The sequence below is a fragment of the Nomascus leucogenys genome, chromosome 5 (assembly GCF_006542625.1).
Source record: "Nomascus leucogenys isolate Asia chromosome 5, Asia_NLE_v1, whole genome shotgun sequence".
Classification (NCBI taxonomy): domain Eukaryota; kingdom Metazoa; phylum Chordata; class Mammalia; order Primates; family Hylobatidae; genus Nomascus; species Nomascus leucogenys.
Genome location: NC_044385.1, coordinates 65,542,807 through 65,553,231, shown reverse-complemented (window position 1 = coordinate 65,553,231; position 10,425 = coordinate 65,542,807). Strand labels below are relative to the sequence as shown.

Here is a 10,425-nt window from a genome sequence, read left to right as displayed (position 1 = left end):
TCCTCTGATTTTATGTTTCAAAAGCCTTAAGAAAAATCCACAAAATATATTTATTTTGTAATTTTGCGGGGGTTCTTATTTTACTAAGAAGTAATCAATGATATATAAAGGCTACCCATTAGGTCAGTATGAAATAATCAACATTACTAACTCTAATGACTTAGTTCTGGATAGAAATAAAAAGTACTCAACTATATATATATAACTTAAAACCCGTATAGCTTTTTCTGGTGTAAATATATAACTTTTCGAGATTTTTCAAGTATTAAATACAACTTTTGGGAATCCCCACACCTGGCTCCCTATGATGACCTTCAAGAATTCCTTAGGATTCTGGGAATCTTAGCATGAAAGTCACTGCTCTGTAGGAATGAATGAATGAATGAATGAATGAATAAGAAAGGGAAGGAAGAAGAAAGAGCATGTCTACTAAATGTAAATTAATCATCAAGGAACTTTTATTTTATTAATAAATTTGTCAACTTTAGGTTGCCAAATCTAACAAGATACCAACATGGCATTCATGGTGATCACACCTCCAGTCAAATTTTATTTTAGTTCATTGACTATACTATTAATATCCTGAAATACTCAAAACTTCTGTCTTAATTCTGTGAATAATTCACTTATTAATCACCCTATACACTACTTAATGAATGGAATGGTACTTGGAATAAAGATAATTACAAGGCTAAAATGGTTTTCTCTAGAGGCAGGTTATAGGATTTTGTTGTCTGACTGGAATAAAACAAAATTAATCAATAATTTCTGCAACCAGTGGCTTTTGACTTAGTCGTCTATTAATATCTATCAATCACTATAACCTCAGTCCTATTTCCTCCATTCTTCTTTTTGCTATCATAAAAACTTGTCCATTTTAGGCCGGGCGCGGTGGCTCACGCTTGTAATCCCAGCACTTTGGGAGGCCGAGGCAGGCGGATCACGAGGTCAGGAGATCGAGACCACGGTGAAACCCCGTCTCTACTAAAAATCCAAAAAAAAAATTAGCCGGGCGTGGTGGCGGGCGCCTGTAGTCCCAGCTACTCGGAGAGGCTGAGGCAGGAGAATGGCGTGAACCCAGGAGGCGGAGCTTGCAGTGAGCCGCCGAGATTGCGCCACTGCGCTCCAGCCTGGGTGACAGAGCCAGACTCCATCTCAAAAAAAAAAAAAAAAACTTGTCCATTTTTTCCTGTTAGATCTATATGTTTCTCCTCTTTTCTTTTCATCCAAACAACTAGACATCAACTTAGTACAGATTGTGCAATTGATCCGAAACCTACAGAACTCACTGTTTCCATTTACATAACTTACATAACTGTCAACCTGAAATCACTCTGAAATTTTTTTAATTCAAAATTTTAATTTAATTTAATCATATTGATTCATTAATTATTTTGAAAATAATTTTAACTTGTATTTTACATTCAGGGGTACATGTGCCAGTTTGTTACATGGGTATATCTCATAATGCTGAGTTTTGGAGTATGAATGATCCCATCATCCAAATGCTGATTTGGTATGGTTTGACTCTATGTCCTCACCCAAATCTCACGTTGAATTGTAATTCCCAATGTAGGGGGAATGACCTGGTGGGAGGTGATTAGCTCATGAGGGCAGATTTCCCCTTTGCTGTTCTTAGATGGTAAGTGAGTTCTCATGAGATCTGACGGTTTAAACATGTGGCACATCCCCCCTGGCTCACCTGCTCTCCTGCCGCCATGGTATAACGTGCCTTGCTTCCCCCTTCACTTTCTGCCATGATTATAAGTTTCCTGAAGCCTCCCAGCTATGCTTCCTGTATAGCCTGTGGAACTGTAAGTCAGTTAAATCTCTTCTATTTATAAATTACCCAGTCTCGGGTAGTTCTATACAGCAGTGTGAGCACAGATTAATACATGAGCATAGTACCCAATAGTTAGTTTGTCAAACCTTGCCTTCTTCCTTCTCTCCTCTAGTAGTCCCAGTGTTTATTCTTTCCATCTTTATGTCCATGAGTACCCAGTGTTTAGCTCCCACTTATAAGTGAGATCATGTGGTATTTCGTTTTGTATTCCTGCATTAATTCACTTAGGATAATGGCCTTCAGCTGCATCCATGTTGCTTCAAAGGACATGATTTTTTTATTTTATGGCTGCATAGTATTCCATGGTGTGTGAAATGGTTTGGAAGGTGGCCCCTATAAATCTCATGGTGAAATGTAATCCTCAGTGTTGGAGGTGGGGCCTGGTAGGAGGTGTTTGGGTCATGGGGGTGGATCTCTCATGGCCTGATGCCGTCCTTGTGATAGTGAATTCTTTCAAGATCCAGTTGTGTAAGCGTGTGTGGTACTTACCCCCACTCCCATTTTCTCTTGCTCCTGCTCTGGCCATGTGATGTGCCTACTCCCTCTTCACTTTCCATCATGAGTAAAAGCTCCCTGGAGACTCCACAGGCACCATACAAATACCATCACCATGCTTCCTGTACAGCCTGCAGAGCTATGTGCCAATTAAATATCTTTTCCTTATAAACTACCCAGCCTCAGGTATTTCTTCATAGCAATGCAAGAATGGCCTAATAATACAGTGTAGATGTACCACATTTTATTGATCCAATCCACTGTTGATGGGCACCTAGGCTGACTCCATGTCTTTGCTATTGTGAATAGTGCTGCGATGAACATGCAAGTGCATATGTCTTTTTGGTAGAATAATTGATTTTCTTTGGGTCATATACCAGTAATGGAATTGTTGGCGTGAATGGTAATTCTATTTTAAATTCTTTGAGAAATTTCCAAACTGCTTTCAACAGTGGCTGAACTAATTTACATTCGCACCAATTATGTGTAAATGTTCCCTTTTCTCCACAGCCTCCCAAGATCTGTTGTTTTTCGATTTTTTAATGGTAACTATTCTGACTGGTGTAGGATGGTATCTCGTTTTGGTTTTGATTTGCATTTCTCTGATGATTAGTGATGTTAAACCTAATCTTTGCCACCAGATAACTGGGAAAATACAGTGTCGCTTGTCAAAATAGTTTTACTTTCCTTTAAAAATAATCAATTGAGTAGTATATTTCTCCAGCAAAATTAAGAAGTAAACATTTAGAAATGTACAGTACCTTGCTGTTAAGTCTTCGCACAAGTATACCAATCGAACATAAAGGCCACCTTAAACTTTCATTTGAAATGAAAGACAATTTTTAAGAGGTTAAGGGCTAGTAATTTGTTAAAGTCCTGAAGTTAAATTAGCTCAAGTAAATGCAAAGACTTTCCTTTAATTAAAGCCTTTTAAATGAACACTTTAAAGCATAGTTGGTTTCTCCCTCAAATCTTGTCCAAAGCCACTGTTTACAACTCAGTATATCAAAGAAGGTTTCAGACATGATTAGGAAGCTCCCTCAACTTACAATGTGCTATTTGCAACCTTAGATGGCTATCATTCTGGCTTTTCTACCTTTTAGCAACAGTAAGCACACCCCTCCCATTTCTCCCCCACCCTGACTTACCCCTCTTTGCATTTAATATATAATTTTTCTCAGAGCGTTCTTACTCATCTTTAACTGTAAATATGACAAAAGCACACAGTATAGTACATGTGCCACATGTATAAATGTTGTATCTAGACATACAATTTTCCTTTTAAAAAAGAAATATTTTATTTTCAAAAAGCAAAAGACTCTAGGAATCTTTTCTAGCTACCAGTCATGAAAACATAAATTCCTGGTTAGATTCTCAAATTTGCCTGACCGTAAGAACCACTTGTGATACTTGTCAAACACATATATTCTGAGTCCCATCCATGATCTCCTGAATCAGAATCAGCAGGTGAGAGGCCTGGGAATACACATTTTAAACAAACGTCCACAGTGATTACGATTAGTAAAGTTTGAAAAAAAATTTCACTAGGATCTTTATGACTGAATAACCTCACAAACATAGGAAAGTTACTGGAAAAAAATATGAGCAGAGTTTCAGAATTCTGCCTTTGCTGAAAGTGTTTGTTCCCTCCTCCTCTACTCATCAAGACCTGACTGCCTATGTAACTCCCCCAAACCACCAACACCTGGGAGGAGTTGAAAATGATTTTAATGAAGAAGAAAAGCTGATGTTTAATTTCAACATTAAACAGCTTCTTCACCTAGTCCCTGCTTCAAGCTGACTTTCTGACTACTTCTCTTTCGGAAATGGAGCTTCCCTAAAGACTGCCTCAACGTCAGTTACCCAAAGGCCTTTTTTCCATCTTGTGCTCCTAAACTTCTACGGTATTAGATGATACTACCCTTTCTGGAAATTCTCCTTAGCTTTGATTTTATAATTTTACTCTAACTCTGTTTCATTCCTTCTTTATAGCCTTTCGTTTCTCTATCCCTTTACTGTAGACGTGTTGTACGGCTTTGTTCTTGACCTTCTGATCTCTCCACATTCATTCCCTCAGAGCATGTATCCATTTTCTTGGCGTCGGCCTTCCTGACTAGCTGATTATTACCCTCGTATAACGATGTTGGTGATGAGCATAGCTAACATATCCTAGGCATTTTCCATGTAGGTTATCATAAGCACCCTATATAATTCGTTCCATTTAATTCTTCAACCCTAAATGATACTATTACTAACTACATTGTATGAGATGCGGAAACAGATTTTCATCAAAACCATGGAAAGTCAACGTGAGGAACCCCTGTGTGTCTCCTTTGTTAATGCCTCTGGGCATCATGGCATGTGGATTGCTGTGGAATGGGGATTGGGAAGCGCAGCACTGTGAAAACACTGGAAAATACGTTATGATTGTGGGTAAGGACGCTCATCTCTGCACATTGAGATGGTTTTGTGTCTGAGTCAGGTTTGAGATGGGCCAATCCTGACTCCATGGTGCCACCAGGGATCACGAATTTAATATCTTCGTGGATGCTTGGAACCCAACTGGTCTCCGTTTTCTACTTTAGGGAAACAGCCACGGCTTGAGTGGGGTGGTTTTGGTGTCACATACGCGATCAATAATGCCCGCCGTTTTGGTGTCACATACGCCATTAATAATACCCACCGCTGCAGAGGAATCGCCGTGGACTACTCCTAGTTTCATCCCATGCTCTTGCTATTGATCCCTCTCACCTGTTTACTGATTTCATTCAAATTCTTCAGCGACCACAGGACCCCGACTTGCCTTCTCTATCCTGGTTCCCATCACTCTGCTTTACAGGCCCGGCCTGCTCTCTGCTCCTCACACCAGCGCTGCAGGGCTCCTTCCACGCCTCCGCCCTGTTTCCTTCATCAGACAGGACTAGATTCCTTCATTTCTGTCAGCAAAAGCCTGCCCAGCATTCAAGAACCTCCTCAGATGCCGCCTCTACGATTAGGCTTCTTCCTGATCCGAGCCTGTAACACGCGCCACCATAACTCTCCACCTCAGCCCACATTCCCACAGCACTCGCGACGTCCGCGCCCTCGACATCGCGCTTCATTCTATTTTAGGGTATTTCCTGCTTGTTTCCTGCACACACAGTCGCGCGAGGCACAGCCCCGAGTGACCTGCGCACGAGTGGCCCGCGCTTCCAGCCGCGCCGCCGCAGGCCAGCGAGGGCAGCTTGAGCCGCTTCCCGTCCCCGCGGGGACCGTCGCCAGCCCGCAGCTCTAGCGGGAGGCCCTTCCACAGCGCGCCAGGCAGCCCCGCCACTTTCAGCACCGGCGTCTCGGGCGGGCTTTCCCCACCTCTGGGAGGCACGAATCCTCAGGGGCTCCTCGAGAGGGCGCCAGGGAGCAGCTGCGTGCGGACACCTTTCGGCCCGCTGCGGCCGCCGTAGCTCCCCCCCACCCCACCGGCAGAAACCCGGAAGTGGAAATCTCAGCCATTCAGCGTTTGGGTGAAGAAGAATGCGGGTTCTGGACAGACGTAGCATGTCAGGGAGTGTTTACTTCCCCTCCACTTCTGTTCCTCCTAACCCTGGGGCTGCTCTGGGTCACATACTCGTCCTGAGCCGGCTTCAGCCTCTCTGCGCAGAAGTCTCCCGGAGCCATGGCCGAGTACTCTTATGTGAAGCCTACCAAGCCCGTGCTCAAGGGAACCAAGGCGAAGAGGTGGGTGCTGCAGCTCCGTCGTGGAGCCTCCTCCGTTCTTTTTGGACGCACTCCACCCCCGCGAGTCCGGTGGAAGCCGTGGCGCAGAGAGCCGGCTTTGTGGCCTCCCAGGCTTCGCCCTGGCCCCTGTCCGGGCTGGACGGAGGCCGGACCGCGGTTCCTGGTGCCTGTGCAGAGAGGGGCAGCCTCCCGCGCGGACGACCCTGGAAACAGGATAGACGGGCGGGTCCCAAGAGTTTGGGTCCCCTGAGGCATCTCTCCAGGCCTCTGCCTGGTGGGTCTGCGTTAGTCTGATCTCGTAGTTCATGATAGTAACTTCCTTTATTAGGGATTATTCTTTTCTCCATTGTCTCTTCCTGGAAAAATTATTGATTAATTTGTTCTAAGCTAATATGTAGAGTGAAACCAGGATGAATCACACAATGGTTGAGGCGTATATGGGCTTTGTTAGGGATATGGGCTCGAACCTGCACTCTGTCATTTACTAATTTTGTAATTTGTGGCAAATTGGTTAATATGTCTGAACTTCCATTTACTCATTAAGAGATCAAATATCTTTGAACCTCCGTTTACACATTTATGCTTTCAGACCATTTGTTATACCTTTAGAAGACTGAGGATTAAATGAGAGAACATATATGCAGTAAATTAAGCCAAATACGAGGAGGAGGTCGTAGTGGTAATTTCTTAGCTCTTTAGGAGAAAACCTGTGCACTCATATCCCCACTTCTTTTTTAACTGGCAGATTTGCCCGAGATTGACTGTACATACAAATATTGAGCATTTCCTCCTGGTCTCCGTGATAAACAGAGGTTTTGATATTTTTAGGCGAGATGGAAAGAAAGTATGAAGGAGTGAGCTGAAGTCACTGCACTTGAGAACCCTCTCGAGGAGTCTGGCCTCATGAAGATGCCAGAATAAATGGCAGGTATATCCTGAATGAATGTGAGATTTTTACTCTGTGAATTTCCTGTGAGGAGTGGTGAGTTATCTTCTGAAAACTTTATGATGAAAACGCAGACAAGAGTGTCTTAAGATTGTCATAATAATCATAATTAATGCTTATATAGCACTTTCAATGTGCCCAGAAATTGTTGTAGGCACTTTGCACATTAACTTTTTTCAAATTGCTCTTGGTTTTTAATTTTTTTATTGAGATGTAATTCATAATTATAAAATTCACCCTTTTGTACAGTCAGTGGTTTTTAGTATATATTCAAGAGGTTCACCACTGTCTAGTTGCTCAGCATTTTCATCATCTCAGAAGGAAATCTCTTCCTACCCATTAGAGCAGTCACATCCCATCCTCCCCCTCTCCTAGTCCGTGGCAACCACTAGTCTGCTATCTATGTGAAATTGCCTATTCTGAATATTTCCTAAGAAGTCATGCAACATGTGGCCTTTTGTATCTGGCTTCTTTCACTTATAACATTCTTGAGGTCCATCATTGTTGTAGCACTTGTTCCTTTTCATGGCTGCATAGTATTTCATTGTATGGATGTCACATTTTGTTCATCCATTCATCAATTGATGAACATTTAGGTTGTTTCCCGTTTTTGACTATTGTGGCTAATGCTAGTGTGAATATTCTTATGTAAGTATTTTTGTGGGTCTATGTTTTCATTTCCCTTGGGTATACATACTTAGGAGTAAAATTGCTGGGTCATATGGTAACTCTTTGACTTTCTGAGGAACCCCAAACTGTTTCCTGTAGATGCTGCACCATTTTACATTTCCACCAGTAATGTGTGAAGATACGTATTACCTCTTAATCCTCACAGTAGCCTTAAGAGTTAAGTTATTATCCTAATTTTTTAAGTGGGGAAACTGACTCACAGAGAGATTCAGTACGTTTTCCAAAAATCACAGAGCTAAGAAGTGACAGAATCAGGATTTAAAATCTGGCAGTGTGGCTCTACAATCTGCTTTGAACTTTAACATAATATGTACAAAGCCTGAAGCAACTTCTCAGTACTGTATTTAAGAAGGCATACCAATGTAAGTCTTCCTAAATCAATAATCTATAAATGAAACAGCTTAAAAGACTTCCACGTTTCAATCTGATATTTATTTATCATACAAATCAATATACCTAAACTCATCTATATAAATTGTGTCCTGTAGATAGAAGAAAAAGAGCAAACATAAGAGAAAAAGAGAAGAAGATGAAGAAACCCAGCTTGATATTGTTGGCGAGTCAGTTTTCAGTGCTCTATTCTGAAAAAAGTTAACATTTATTGAGATCTCATTGAAAATATTTTCCTAGTTCGAAATTTATGATGTATTCATATTTGTCTTAAAGTGCTTAAATATTACCTACAGTTGTAAATTCCATTTATTCTTTAGCACAGTTAATGCTACTGATGCCTTTACTTCATTATCAGAACAGAGCACAGGAGAGAAGAATTACAACTCTCTGACTTAGTAGGCACCATTAGACTGCTTAATAGTGGGAGATTCTGATACATAATTTTAAAGGCTTAATGTAAATGTTATTCAACCAAATATATTTTACAAGTTATTTTCTTTGAACATGTATACATTTTAGGTGTAGAAGTCAGTTGTCTCTTAAACGAAGTATCTTCACAGGAAAAATTATTTTGTGAACTCTGAAATGAATGAAAATTTTAGATACAATATCAGGGTAGCCTGTAAATGATACTAGAAATAAACTGACCCAAACACACTTAACCAGCCTATTTTCCGTTTAGTTGTTTCCATACTTTTTTTTTTCTCTTTCAAAACTTGGCAAGTTGCATTTTGAATCTTCATAAATTATGGTAGCTTAAAAAATATATAAAATATGGAATGGTATAAAGCTAATGTTCTGGAAGAATCATTACTTTTGAAATGGCAAATCAACAATTCTAAAATTAGGGTAAATATCTAGGGTAGATATGTAGATGTGGAATTGCTGTGTCAAAGGATAGGTGAATGTTTAACTATATAAGAAACTGCCAAAAATTTTCTATAGTGGTTGTGCCATTTTACCCTCCCACCAAGAATGAATTAGTGCTCCAGTTACATCTTTGCCAAGAGTTGATGGTGTTATCAGTCTTTTCTCCCAGTCTGAGTTTTACCTTTTCTGTTTCTTAATGATGGTTTTTGGATGGACAGCTTTTTTCTTTTTTTTTTTCTAGATGGAGTCTCGCTCTGTCGCCCAGGCTGGAGGGCAGTGGTGCGATCTTGGTTCACTGCAAGCTCCACCTCCTGGGTTCACGCCATTCTCCTGCCTCAGCCTCCCAAGTAGCTGGGACTACAGGCACCCGCCACCACGCCCAGCTAATTTTTTGTGTTTTTCGTAGCGACGGGGTTTCACCATGTTAGCCAGGATGGTCAGAAGCTTTTAATTTTTATAAAGCTTAGTTTATTTTTTTTTGTTTTGTGGTTACTGCCTTATCTCTTTGATCTAAGAGATCTTTGCTTACCCCAAAGTCAGGAAAATATTCTACATTGTCTTTTAGAGGCATCATAGTTTTAGTTTTTACCTTAAATCTGTCATTAATCTCAAATTAATTTTTGGCATGGTGTAAGTTCAGTTTCAAGATTTACTTTTTTTTTTTTTTAACATCTTGATAGCCATTTGTGCCAGCACCACTGGTGTTTTCTTTTTACATTAATCCAGTTTGGTATCTTCATAAAAAATCAATTAACTTTGTATTGGTCTATTTCTGGACTCTGTTCTATTGATTGTTTTTCTGTTGGTATATTTCTCTTGATTGCTATAATTTCATGAAGTCTTGAGATCAGGTAGTGTGAATCCTCCAACTTTGTACTTATTAACTATTAACTTATTAATTTCTACAGTGAAGCCTGTTGGATTTTCTTAGAGAATTGTATTGAGTCCGGATCATTTGGGGGAGAATCAACATCTTAATATTGGGCCTCAATATTTCATAATTTTCAATGTAGCAGTCTTGCATGCCTGTTTAAACATTTATTCATAAGTATTTTATAATTTTACACTACTGTCAATAGAACTTTTGCATTTGATTTTCCAGTTGTTTGCTGTCAGAATGTAGATATACAATTGATTTTTGTGTAGTGACTTTGTAGTCTCATAAGTCTGTTTCACTTCCTACTTCTAGTGATTTGTTTATATAGAAAACTAAGAAATTTGCAATTATGTTTCCTGTGACTATCGTTTTACTTCTTTCTTTCTAATCCTTATGTCTTGTCTTGCTTTTTATTGATTTATTATACTGTCCAGGACTTCCATAGTATTGAACAGAAGTCATGAGAATGGGCATAATTCCATTGTTCCCAAGCTTAGGCAGAAAGCTTTCAGTAGTCCACTATATGGTATGATGTCTGTAGGATCTGCAGAGAAAACCTTTATCAAAATCAGGACATTCCTTTTAAACTTTGTTTCT

General features: G+C 40.2%; 1 long non-coding RNA gene across 1 annotated transcript; it reads left to right on the top strand.

Annotated features, from left to right (window-relative positions):
- Positions 1-5,920: 5,920 nt before the first annotated feature.
- Positions 5,921-8,246, top strand: LOC115835181. The gene is made up of 3 exons (XR_004030145.1): positions 5,921-6,052; positions 6,881-6,980; positions 8,177-8,246. It is a non-coding gene; the product is annotated as an uncharacterized LOC115835181 (long non-coding RNA).
- Positions 8,247-10,425: the final 2,179 nt, after the last annotated feature.